We start from the raw sequence: 12,571 nt of genomic DNA, 5'->3' as shown, positions 1-12,571 counted from the left end.
TTGATGAAGCAATAGTTGCTAAGGGTATTTTAATTAAGCAGCAGGACATAAAGTCTTGGGATATTCTAACTACTTGGATTGCAGTATGGTTGATCTGGATGATGGTAAGATTTTGATAGGACATTTCTGAAGCACAGCATTATTTCTGAAAGTATAGTAAGTACCTAGTTGCAGGACACATATTATTTTAATATGGAAATTATGCCAGTTCCTCAGAAGAGAAAAGGGATCAAGTATCAGAAATATATTAACAGTATACAGTTTTAAAATAAATGAGATATTTTGACTAACAAAAGACTTAGAGAAACAGTTCTCTGAAGGTCATCTGAGGTAAAGGTGTTTTGGCCATTTCTACAGACCAGTAATTTTCAGTATACTGAACAGACTCCTAACAAAGTTTTACTTTGCAAAAGTGATCCTAGGATTCTAGCAATAAAGACAGTTAATTTTGCCCCTTGATTTTTGCCCAAGTAAACCTGAGATTTCTGAGACAGAAGGATGTAAACATCATAGGTCCAAGTGGAAGTAATTGCATTGAAATTAGATAGGGTCCAGTTATCTCACAACTAAGGCAACAATAAACCACAAATACAATTTATTAAACAACTCACATGAAGGAAGTAACATACCACCTGCTCTATTTATGTACAACATACTAAAAGTTACAGGATTTAAAAATATTTAAATTACTATCCAAAATTTATTCTCTCATCCATTTCTACCAGCTTATCCAAAAATCTTTGTTCCTTATGACTCAGTCAGTAATGACAAATATCCCCCACTGGACTTGCTACCACCATTTGGCTCAGTGACCTTCCCTCATTTATAGGAAAGCACTGCATGGTTAGTTTAGCAAATTTACACCAGTTTTGACAACAATGATGGATATTTCAAATTAGCAGCACATAAAATTCTAATATATGCAAAGCCTATTAGTCAAATCTAGAGCCTAAAATTGTAAATTTGGAATTTGTAATAAAACCAGCATCCTACTTTGTGCAGACAACAGAGTGCTGAATATTGTTTTCAGACATTTGTATTGTAAATATATGCCTTTGGACAATGCATGTAATGTTTGAGGAAGCTCAGATCCAGACTACTCTGATTATTACCAAAGGCTCAGAAAAAAAGAAATGTGGGTTATTTTTTACACGATGAACACTACCTAAGGTAGAGAAAGTCAAGTGAACTAGATATTACATTCTGTATTCTTTCTATTTAATTAGTTATAGGATATGGAAGTCTTCACAGACTTTAAAGATGATTACATCAGGACTAAAGAAAAAGAGGCTAAAATCCCCATCCTGAGTTGAACTGTAACGCAGAAATGCAAAGGTAACAAACTCTGGGTGTCCCTTCATTCCCCCACAGGAAACCAGATGCAGCTTCTCCCATGAAGAATGAGCAGCAGGACCCACGGTGAACAGAGGCAAGGATTGAAGGAAAAAGAATATTCTGCTGAGTAAAGTTGAATGACTGATGCACCATGCAGTGAGGCAGATTTGAGGTTTTCAGGCAGGCACAGCAGATCTTCATCCCCATAAATAACGCAGCACCCCTGTGCACCTGGCATCTGCATGTGCCAGAACTGCCCACCCTGACTTTCTACACTCCACAGCTCTCACCTCCCAGGTGCTACCAGCACAAGGGAGAACTTAAAAAAGCCAGACCCTTGGCAGGGAAGTTAGGAAAAACATGTCCACAGCTTTTTATCTTTGGGGCACGATGGTGATCAGATAAGACATACCCAAGACGTCCACTAGCTCTGGTAAAGTAAATTCAGCTTCTCAGGTCTCACAGATCGTATGCATTTCTCTGAAGTCCAGAAGTAAAACAGGAATCAAAGCAATACTAAAACCTAAGTGAAGTAACACAATGTTGTTCAAAGCTACTTTATATAAAAGAAAGGAAAAAAAAGGGTTACACGCTTTTTCCTACTATTTTTCCTACAGTTACTCTAAAAAAAAACCCAAAAAACATAGAATAGATCTGCCAAACATGAAGCAAGAGCAGCTACCAGCCAAAATGTTTACTTTGGGCTATGTATGAACTCCACCTCTAAAACTGTGGTGCATACACTCCTACTGTCCAAACTGTACATCCCAACATATGATGCAATACTTAGATCTGACAAGATATACTTTAATATCAGACAGAAAATTGAGTTTAAATTTAAAACTCAAGGTATTCTAGTCCAGTGAACAGAAGTCATTCAATAAACCTGCTGGCAGATCTTTTGTGTACTTAAGCAGTTTAACTATTGTAACAATAAAGGTGATCAGAAGTATTCAGGAAGACAAAGAGAGCAGTCAATTTTCCTTTTTAAAGAACAGAAGCATTGACAAACCTTTTAATCTAGGCAAGCCCAAGTATGTTACGTATAGACATCAAAATTTACAGGTGAGGCTACGCTAAGGTCAATAGTTTTTAAAGTGTCCTCCAGTCAACCTCTTAGCACTCTCTCTAGGAGTCTTACACTATGAATGAAAAAAGATTACTGTATTATATTTCTGTATCTCTACACATTCTATTTAATAAGACTAGGTTCAGATTGGTACATTCAAATATAAAAAAATATTCTGCATTTCAAACCAAAATGGGCTATGAAAACCTCCAGATAATACTCAATAGCTAATTAAAAGCTACAGAGAAATAGTCACTCACATGAGTGATGGTAGCACTTTCTGTCCTCTGTTGGCAAGCAAGGAAAAAGAAAACAGAGTAAACACCACCTCCTTTTCCTCCCATAAGCACATGGCTGCTGGCTGCAAGAATTTTTTCTCAGATAACATTTACTCTAAATGTGGAATTAACATCTGGCTTAAAACTCAGTAACTCAGACAAGTCCTGGCTACGGTTACTGCAGGAGTTATTAGGATAGGAAAGGAGGTATTAGGAGTGATCTATTTATCATAAGGTTTTCAGTGCAACATTTTATGACCAGGGCAGATTACCTTCCCTTTCACACGAGACATGACCTTCCACTCCACAGAGCAGCAGAAAAAGTTCCCAATCTAGGGACAAATTACCAACACAATTTGCGGAAGCATGACGTTCCCAGCTAATGGCAGCAATAACTTGCACTGATGGAGAATTTCTCCTTCAAGAGTTTCAACAACTTGTTGGGAAATAAAAGCCCAGAACCATGCCTCAAAGTCCTTGCAGGTTAGTAAGCATGGCCACTAGTTCACAAAACAGGGAGTTTTGTGCAGCTATTTGTACAGTACACTTTTATGTCCAACCCTGTACTGCTGTAACTTACAGGACTATGTTCATGCCATGCTGCCTTTGCTTTGGGAAGTGACTGTAAGAGTGCCACCAGCAGTTTGATAAATATTCACATTTCCATGCAAAATCTGCAAATAATGGGCAGCAATTTTGGGTATAAATTATGAACTGAAAATAGTAAATTAAATGTAGTTTAAAAATGCACTCACTAGCTCTGGAAATCAAGAAGCCTATTTAGCTTTCTACATGAAATGCATTGCTTATTATTGTTGTGTAAACAAAACACTTGAACATTTATTTTCATACTGTAAATTAGTCAGATCAGGGAAAAAACCATTCTGAGTGAGACATCTAATTTATTTTGGCCAGTGATAAACTACTTAGATCAATCAATCAATGTTCTTCCCTTCAAAACTAGTTTACATATGAAGACCATTAATTTGAAAACCTATTTGCTAACTTATTGACTAGAAAAATTATGTGATATTTTAGATGAGTCAAAGATGTTTTCTGAAACTTAGTAGCAGGTTAGTTTCATGGCAACACAATACAGTTCAATTTCACATTGTCAGTATAATTTAAGCTATAAGCTTCAAGGACTGTGTTATGCATTTCATTTGGGCTGTACTGACTTTAAAACATTTTCCTGAGAAGGAGGCAGTCTGATGTCATTTAAATAAATAAAAACACTGAATATATTTGTATGTATGGATGAATTAATGAATTATTGTTTCACAAAGAATTCTATTAGTTCTATTAGTTCTATTAATTCAATCTGAAACTTTATGAAATGTGATGCTTGTACCTGGCCCCTTCCACTTTTAGCTCCCACTTCTAACTGTGACTAACAAAGCAAATAAATGATGGCTCTGAAGCACACCCCCAACCACCCACCCCAGCCACATTTGGCTCTTTCATTGCTATTCTAACATAGTCTGCAGAAATTTAACATTCACACAATGTGTAACCCTCACAAGATAAACCAATTTTCTCCAACACCAAGGGCTCTGTGGAAATCTGCACACACATTTCTCCCTCCTGCTTAGGCAAACAATAAATGGATGTTTGCATCTCCGTGTGACTACCAGTGAGTACTGTGATAATCTGTATGTTTGTTGGGGAAACATATAATGCCTGTAAATAAACACTACCAAGCAACAATGCCATGTGTATCCTGCAAGCAAATCCTAGTTAGCAGAAATCACACCCTGTGCGAGACAGAGATAGAGACAACTCTGTAAAGACTGAACTTTTGGGAAACAATGAATTATTTTCATAAGCACCAAAAGTCACAGAAGTTTAATTATAAAAGCTTCACTACCATAAAGGACTAGTGATTACTAACAATATATAGAATAAATTACAGTTTCAGGAAAATATTTTAACTTTTCTTTTCAGACACGCACTTTCTCTGGCAGTAAAAATAAGACAATATTACTTTTAAACAAGCCAATGATTTAGAAACAGGTATTTAACGGTTCCAGACAAGGATATGCCAGACTCAGAAGGACTGTCAGGACCTGTTGAAGGACATTATTTTCTGATAAGACTGACACACCTATCTTCTACTCATATACTCTCTAGTACTCATATACTCTCTAGTCTCCACAGTGGATTCACAGCTTGCTTTAAACAGGATTTTGTGAGAGTTACTGGGATTGAGCAGAAGTGAATTCTAGACTTCTTGATACCAATAGATTCATATATGCGTACACACACATAATTACTTTGTTTATAGGCTTCTTTAGAAACTATAATGAGATTTAACCAATTGCTATTTATTTAAAAGTTAAGAAAAGTATCTAAGCAACAGCTTTTTCCAAGACTTTGTAACAAACGTGATGCTGAAGAACGTGTAACTACTGGACTGAATCCTGAGTCTCTGAATACCATTCCCAGCACAGGACTTTCAAATTTTCCTGAAGAATGCTTTAAGGATTTATTTCAGGCAGGAAATTCTGTTCAGGAAGAAAGCAACTGGACTCAACTGAATTATTTTATCATATTAAATGTTCAGTTGCATTGTATCCTGAGAAGAAGGTTAGAATATTATATGGAGAGCAGGTAAAAAAGGAATAGAATAGACTGGACTAGAATAGCACGTAGAAAAAAAAGATAAGGGAAAAAGGCCATATACCATAATTCCACCTAGCCAGAATGTTGTCTGGATGACTTGAGGCATCTTCATTCTTGAGAAAAAAAAAACTGTATCAAGAAGAATCCCCAAGAATATTTCTCACTAAGGACACTTTTGTACTGAGTTTTGTGAAAAAACAGTCTTGGAAGAAGAGGCTTAAGTATTCCCAAACACAAGAAGACAACCAAGAGAGTCTCCTCTGATCCCCATATTTTTTTGAAAAGTAGAGAACTATGTATAATCTAGGACTTTCTTGGTGAGGGAACCCCAAAACTCATGGGAAGAGCTTTGTTGAAGAGGTAGTTCAGAGAGCATCCTTGTCATCCACTACTGCAGCAAGTGGTTCTAAACATTGCCTTGTCAATTGCAGTTTCCTCTTTTCTTTTGTAAATTACTTAATTTTTTTTTTAAAATTCAGAATGCTGATCTTCTAAAGACTGCTTGAAATTATAATAGCCTGTGTCTACTGTATCTTGAATCACCTGGATGTTAGCAGGTCAGCATCTTTTCATCATGGGCAGCACAGAGTAGAAAACAGAGGAAATAAGTGTTAAAGCCACATCCAAGAGTAAGGAAAGGAGTAGGTTAGCTGGAACAGCATTTAAATCCATTTCTAATGCTACAGCTACATTACAAAGTGCTTTTCATTTACCAGAAATCATAAGCATATGTGTATGGGTATGAGCCACTGCCAGAGGCAGTATTTTTTCTATTACTCTCATTAGTTCTCTAACAAACACTACTGGTAATTAAATTTTATGTAAAAACAAATATATCACCGTTCCTCTGTGCTACACAAAGAATAACAAGTGGCTACAGCAGATTTACTCATTTTGGGTGCCTATACTAAAACAAAACAACCAAAACATTAGATCAGTCTTTTGAGGAAGCCCCCATCCATTTGTCTTCCAAATATTAAATTTCAGTTTTTCCAGAACTCTGTATGTTCTGCATGTGCTCCAAACCCTCCCTCCAAGTTACTACTATTCAAAATTCTGCTCTGCAAAAAAAAAAAAAAAGGAAATATAAAAAAGAAACCAAGAAAATTACATCAGACCTGATGCACAGATATCATGAATTGTTTAGGAAGAGTGCAACTTTACAAGGGTAAAACGAATGTATTTGGAAAATGACAATCACTGTTGAACTATTACAACCAAAGATAACAACTTTTAATGAACAAGGTAACAGAATTTTGATGCTATGATTTTCAGTTGGGTAATGTTACTATTAAAAAATCAAAGTATTTGATAAAACTGTTTCCATTTGTTTTAGAACGTCAGAGAAATATGTTCTGAAGGTAATTAATGGCTATATGTTCTGAAGGTAATTAATGGCTATGTTTTGATATTTTTGAAATAGAGTGCTTTGGTTGTCTTTCCAAAATATTTTATACATATACAATACTTAAGTCAAATGGAAATACTTCTATACCATGAGACCCAAATCCAAAACTATGTTCTTATACCTCAACATTTTCCAAAAATGGCACGTATTTCCACTAAAAAACTCTTATACTCTTAAAATGCTCTTAAAATACTGACATCTCTATTCAAGCATAAAATGATTCTGACAGAATAAAGCAATATATAAAAAAGAGCTGAAAATAATATAATGTCAAAACGGTATGTGGTCACCTGAAATAATATCCAAAATTGAACTCCCCCTAGAAAGAGGTATTAGTAAGGCCAATCACAAATCTGTGAGATTGCTCCACAAAATTATGTGAAAATGTGCAATGCCTGTTTGGCTGTGACTCTGGGTCATGCAGCTCCAGGCCAAAAGAAGTGTCTGCACCAGGGTACGAGGAAACCACTCTGGACTCTGGAGCACTGTAGCTGCCTGCAGCCCTGACTTTTTCATACTTTCCAAGTAGATGACAGAGAACACCACACACTCAGTAAATAGGAAATTAACTCAAAAAATCCCTAAGTTTATTATCACTCAGAATACAATCAGCAATTACATACAGAGAAGAAAAAATAAGTTATCTGCCTTCTTTGCACAGCTGAGGAAAACCAGATACTGTAAACTGCAATTCTGTCACCGTACACCTACAAAGAGGTAGGACATCTCTGCTGGACAGAACTGACAATTTTATTTTTTTTCTGCATTTCTTATCTCAGCTACAAACTACCATTTTGGTCAGAAAACCATGCCTCTCTTTTCTCATTACTGTCTAAAACTTTCTTTTTGTTTAATCACTATGTAGACATTTTTCCTCTCTAATACATAGAAACATAAACTATCTGCTGGCACACCTTGTCAATCACAAACTTCATTAGGATATCCAGTGAGAAAAGGTCTCAGTCAGCTTGGATAACTGTCACATGTAAAATTTTAACATGACTGCTAAAATACCTAAATGATGAAAGAGCAAAAAGAAACACTGACAGGATTCTATAGACCAGGGACTAAAAGCAAAGTAAGATTTTTCCATTAATGTGACCAAATCAGGTATGCTGGGAATAAGAGAAAGAAACTCATTTCTCTAAAAGAGTGGTTTTTTAAAAAATTTACTTGGTGTGAGTTATGTTCTCAAAAGAATTGTTAGCAGAATCTTAACAGGTTTATGTCCCTTTGAAGCACAAGTCATCATGCAAGTATGGGCCAACTTAACCTACACTTGAGCAAGAACCCAGGTGCTCTCATGAAGGGAACTGGGTACAGAGAACTTTCTGTTTTGGAACTGGGCATCCAGAGGAGTCTCACTATGAAGACCGAGGCAAAGTAGGCAGTAAATACCTTGGCCTTTCCCTCATCCTTGGTCACTACATTTACCTCTGCAGCCAACAAAGGATGGAGATTCTCCATAGCCCTTCTTTTGTTCCTGATGTATCTACAGAAACATCTTTTACTTTCTTTTAAAGCAGTAGCCAGATGAAGTTCCAGCTAAAGTTTGGCTCTTCTACTTTTCTCTCTGCACCACCTCTTGACATCCACGGAGTTCTCTGGCATAGTCTGCCCTTACCTGTACAGGTCAAAAACTCTGTAAACTCTACCTTTTCTTTTTCCTTTTCTTTTTTTCTCCTGAGTTCCCTCTAAAGCTCTCTCTTCAGCCAGGCTGGTTTTCTTCCCTGCTGGCTTTTCCAACACATGAGGACAGCCTGCTCCTGTGCCTTGCAGATTTCTGTCCTGAAGAATGTCCAGCCTTCCTGGGCACCACTGTCCTTCAGGACTGTCTCCCTAGCGTCTCTCTCAACAGGTCTCCCAAACAGGACCAAATCTGCCCTCTGGAAGTCCAAGGTGGCAGTTCTGCTGATCCCCCTCCTTCCTTCTGTGAGAATTGATAACTCTATCATTTCAGGACCACTGTGCCCAAGGCATCCTCCAATTTTCTCATCATACAACAGTTCTTTTCTCTTGGCAAACAACAGGTCCAGTTGGGTGCCTTTCCTATATGGTTCCCTCAGCAGTTGCATTAGGAATTTATCTTTCACACACTCCAGGAACCTCCCAGACTCCTTCCTCTCTGTGGTATTATATTCCCAGCAGACATCTGATAAATTGAAGTCCCCACAAGAAAAAGGGGCAGCAATCTTGAGACTGTTCTTTGGTTCTATGTTCCATGACTCTCTAAAATCAGATCAATAGCCATGTCAGTCAAAGTAGGAAAAGCAACTGGCACTGGAAAAAACCAGTGCAAATTATTTTGCTCAGTTCTGTTCTTAGGTTAGCAGTCATTTGCAAAAATCAGATTTACCAGTTTTAAAATCTTGAAGGACTTATCTCAGATGAAACTGCATGCATTCAGTTTCCAACGCAAAACAATGCATGCATTAACTTGTTTCCAATGCAAAACAAATGGACAAATTTGTTGTGACAATTTTTTTTTCCCTCATTCTTCTACATTCTAGGTAGCTTTATTAGTCAAATAATATTGCACATGCTAAAAGAAAAATCAAATTCCATTAAATTCCATTAAAATGCAATTTAGAGAGACAAGAAAGAAATGTATCTATAAATAAAAATACAACTTCCACCACTTAAAAGAGAACATAATGGATAAGTGGAAAAAAATGTCAATAAATCAAGAAAGATGTTAAAAAACATTAAATAATTATTTGCAGAAAATAAAGTTTAAAGTTTTGATTATCTTCATTTGCAATCAGATGTATTTTAATGGCTTTCATAAGTTTATAAATTCTTTTGTATTCTGTACCCAAACCACTCACAATATGCCATTATTTAAATCACTAATGATATTTAGAAATATCCCTTAAATCCATTTAGTTGAGACTATAATCCAACATATTATAAACCATCAGAGGTTCTACATTTTGTCAACCAAGCAGAAGAAAATAGTACACTTGTTAAAAACCACCTCTTTGACTCAAAACCTAACATCTTGCCTCTCTGCATATTGATTTTCCTCCAGTACAAATCACTCACCCTTACTCAGACTGTCTGCTTGGGTAATAGGGCAGAAGGGCAGACATGAAATTACTTACAGTCTACTAAATTCCCTCTCCCTGCTGTTAAAACCTGCCCTACACTTCTGGGTGTCCCAACACTCTGTGACATTTACTTCAGGACACTGGAGATGCTCCTGTATTATTCTGAAGGCTGCCAGTGGTGACCTCAGTTACTTTAAGACATGAATGATATTCTTCACAGTAACCACACAAGTTCTATTGGGTGGCAGAAGAAAATCTGAGGCTATGAAATGACATAAGGAATCTCTTTACTCAGAGAGACATAAAACAAAAAAGTTGAATTTTCCATCACAATCTACATGTACACGTGTCCTGGTTTTGTCTAGGAAGTAAAATTAAATTTCCTTTCTAGTAGCTGGTACAGTGCTGTGTTTTGGATTTAGGATGCGAGTGATGTTGACAACATGCTGATCTCTTAGCAAGCAGGGTTTACACTAAGTCAGGAAGTTTTCAGCTTCTCACACCAACCCACCTCCAAGTAGGCTGGGGAGCACAGGAAGCTGGCAGAAAATACATCCAGGATTATCCCAACTGGCCAAAGGGATATTCCACACCATGGGGTGTTATGCTCAGTGTATACACCAGGGAGAAAGCCAGCTGGGGACTGCTGCTCAGGAACTGGCTGGGCATCGGCTGGCAGCAACTGTACTGTGCATCACTTGTTTTGTATATTCTTCTTATTATTATCCATTCCTTTTCTGTTCTATTAAAAAGTCTTCATCTCAACCCAAAAATTTTACCTTTTTTCCCCCTCAGTTCTCTCCCCTATCCCACTGGGGAGAGGGGTGCAAGCACTTGTGTGGTGTTTAGCTGTCTGCTAAGTTAAACCAGAGCAATGAAATTAGGAGAAAAAGCACAGTAAGCAAAGAGACACTAATTAGCTGATCGTACTCCAGACATACTCTTACAAATATGCAATTTGCAGTAATAAAGTATTCTGACACTGCTTAGCTGAAGTCATGAATCAATAATAATAATAACAGTAATAATAGTAATAATCTGTAATACCTTCTACTTTGCTGCAAGTTAGCTCTTTACAGAAAGTCCTTGGGTTAGCTCCATAAACTGCTATATCACGTTACAGCAGCCCTGAGGACACGGCAGGGCTGCTTATCTCCGCTTATCTCGTCAGCAAGAAGCCAACGGGGTGTCCCCTTTTACCTATGGGTGCGGTGTAAACACTGAGGCAGGACTGTTGTTGTGGTCACAGCAGACCTCTAAATGTAACAGCAGCTGATCATTCCTTGCTGGAAACTGCTATGGCTTTTCATGCTCACAAATGTGTCTAGAGCACAAGGCTTTAGATGGTTTCTGATTTTATAGTATCTAAGGACAGGCCCATCAAAACCAGAGATCTTTCCTTTAAGGAAAGGCGCAACTTGCACTGTGACATGGTGTCAAAAAATCAGATCTGCATGGTAAACATATCATATAATTTCTATCCTTTAAAATTTGCTGTGGACTTCACTTCCTCACTGCTCACCCCCAAGTACAAACTCACTACTGAAAATACACCATAGCCCAGACACAAACTTCATTCAGCTGTTCACCAACTGCACATCTCAAGCCATCTCCATGATGTACAATCCTGTGTTTGTCAGCCAGAACAAGGATAACCAGGGACACTCCGGACACCAAAAAGCAGGAGAAAACATTGATAGCAACACAATGTGATGCAAACACACATTGCTGCGTGGAGTCAGCACCGAAGGTTTATTAGCACCGGCTATTTTCAGCCCCACAGCCCTTCATCTCAGGGCACTCCCTCACACCTGAGGTTTGTGGAATACTTGTGCCTTGCAGAGCACAGAGCTCACCACAGTTATGCAAGTTTAAAGGCTTCTGTTCCCAATTCTTGCCTGAGAGATGATTCACAGCACAGGTAGCTCACATGTCCCTTCCCGTGGTCCATCTAAGTGGTACAGTAAACAAACTACCATTGGGCAATGCAATTCTGCAAGGGTGGGTGAACAGCACCCCTGTGAACACAGCAGACAGCTAAAGGTGATCAGGCCTACACCTAAATTTGTCAAAAAAAACCCAGTGTCTCCCTTTCACTGACAGCCAGAGAAAGCAGCCAGACAGCCTGGTATCCTGTGTGGCGGGAAGAGTGAACTCTGAGCCCCACTGCACCCTGAGCATGGACACAGCACATGGTGCCAGGCTTTGGCTGCAGCCTGACTCCAGCTCTCCTCTGCCAGGAAACGGGCAGCACACAGACCAGACATGAGCTACACCAGGTTCACAAAATCACAAAGTCATTAGGGTTGGAATGGATCTCTGGAGATCATCTAGGCCAACCCCCTGATGAGGGAGGGTCACCTTGAGCAGGTGACACAGGAACAGATCCACGTGGGTATGGAATGTCTCCAGAGAGGGAGACTCCATGACCGCCACGGGCAGCCTGTTCCAGTGCTCTGTCATTCTCATTGTAAAGAAGTCCTTTGTCATGTTGAAGTGAAACTTCTTGTGTTTTAGCTTACGACCTTTGCTCCTCATCCTGTTGCCAGGCAGCACCGAAAAGAGTAGGGCACTATCCCTATGACACCCATCCCCGAGATTTATATGCATTAACGAGCTCCCCTCTCAGTCTTCCCTTCTCCGGACCAAACAGGCCCGGCTCCCGCAGTGTCTCCCAGAAGAGAGATGCTCCAGAACCTTCCTCATCTTTGCGGCATTCCACTGGACCCTCTCCAGCAGCTCCTTGTCTTCCTTGCATTAAGGAGCCCACACCCAGCACAAGTACTTCTGACTTAAGGTAAGGACAACC

General features: G+C 38.6%; 2 protein-coding genes across 2 annotated transcripts in view; one reads left to right on the top strand and one right to left on the bottom strand.

Annotated features, from left to right (window-relative positions):
- The window catches only part of LYRM4 (LYR motif containing 4), an 85,341-nt gene that overhangs the window by 72,278 nt on the left and 492 nt on the right, over nt 1-12,571 (bottom strand). The window lies entirely within an intron of this gene.
- FARS2 (phenylalanyl-tRNA synthetase 2, mitochondrial) overlaps nt 12,369-12,571 on the top strand; it is a 228,900-nt gene continuing 228,697 nt past the window's right edge. The window contains exon 1 of the mRNA XM_058804220.1: nt 12,369-12,559. The gene's annotated coding sequence lies outside the window, so the exon portion shown is untranslated. The remainder of the gene's footprint in view (nt 12,560-12,571) is intronic.

This window comes from Ammospiza caudacuta, chromosome 1 (genome assembly GCF_027887145.1).
Source record: "Ammospiza caudacuta isolate bAmmCau1 chromosome 1, bAmmCau1.pri, whole genome shotgun sequence".
Taxonomy (NCBI): Eukaryota; Metazoa; Chordata; class Aves; order Passeriformes; family Passerellidae; genus Ammospiza; species Ammospiza caudacuta.
The sequence above is the reverse complement of the archived record's forward strand: the minus strand, read 5'-3'. Positions and strand labels throughout refer to the sequence as shown.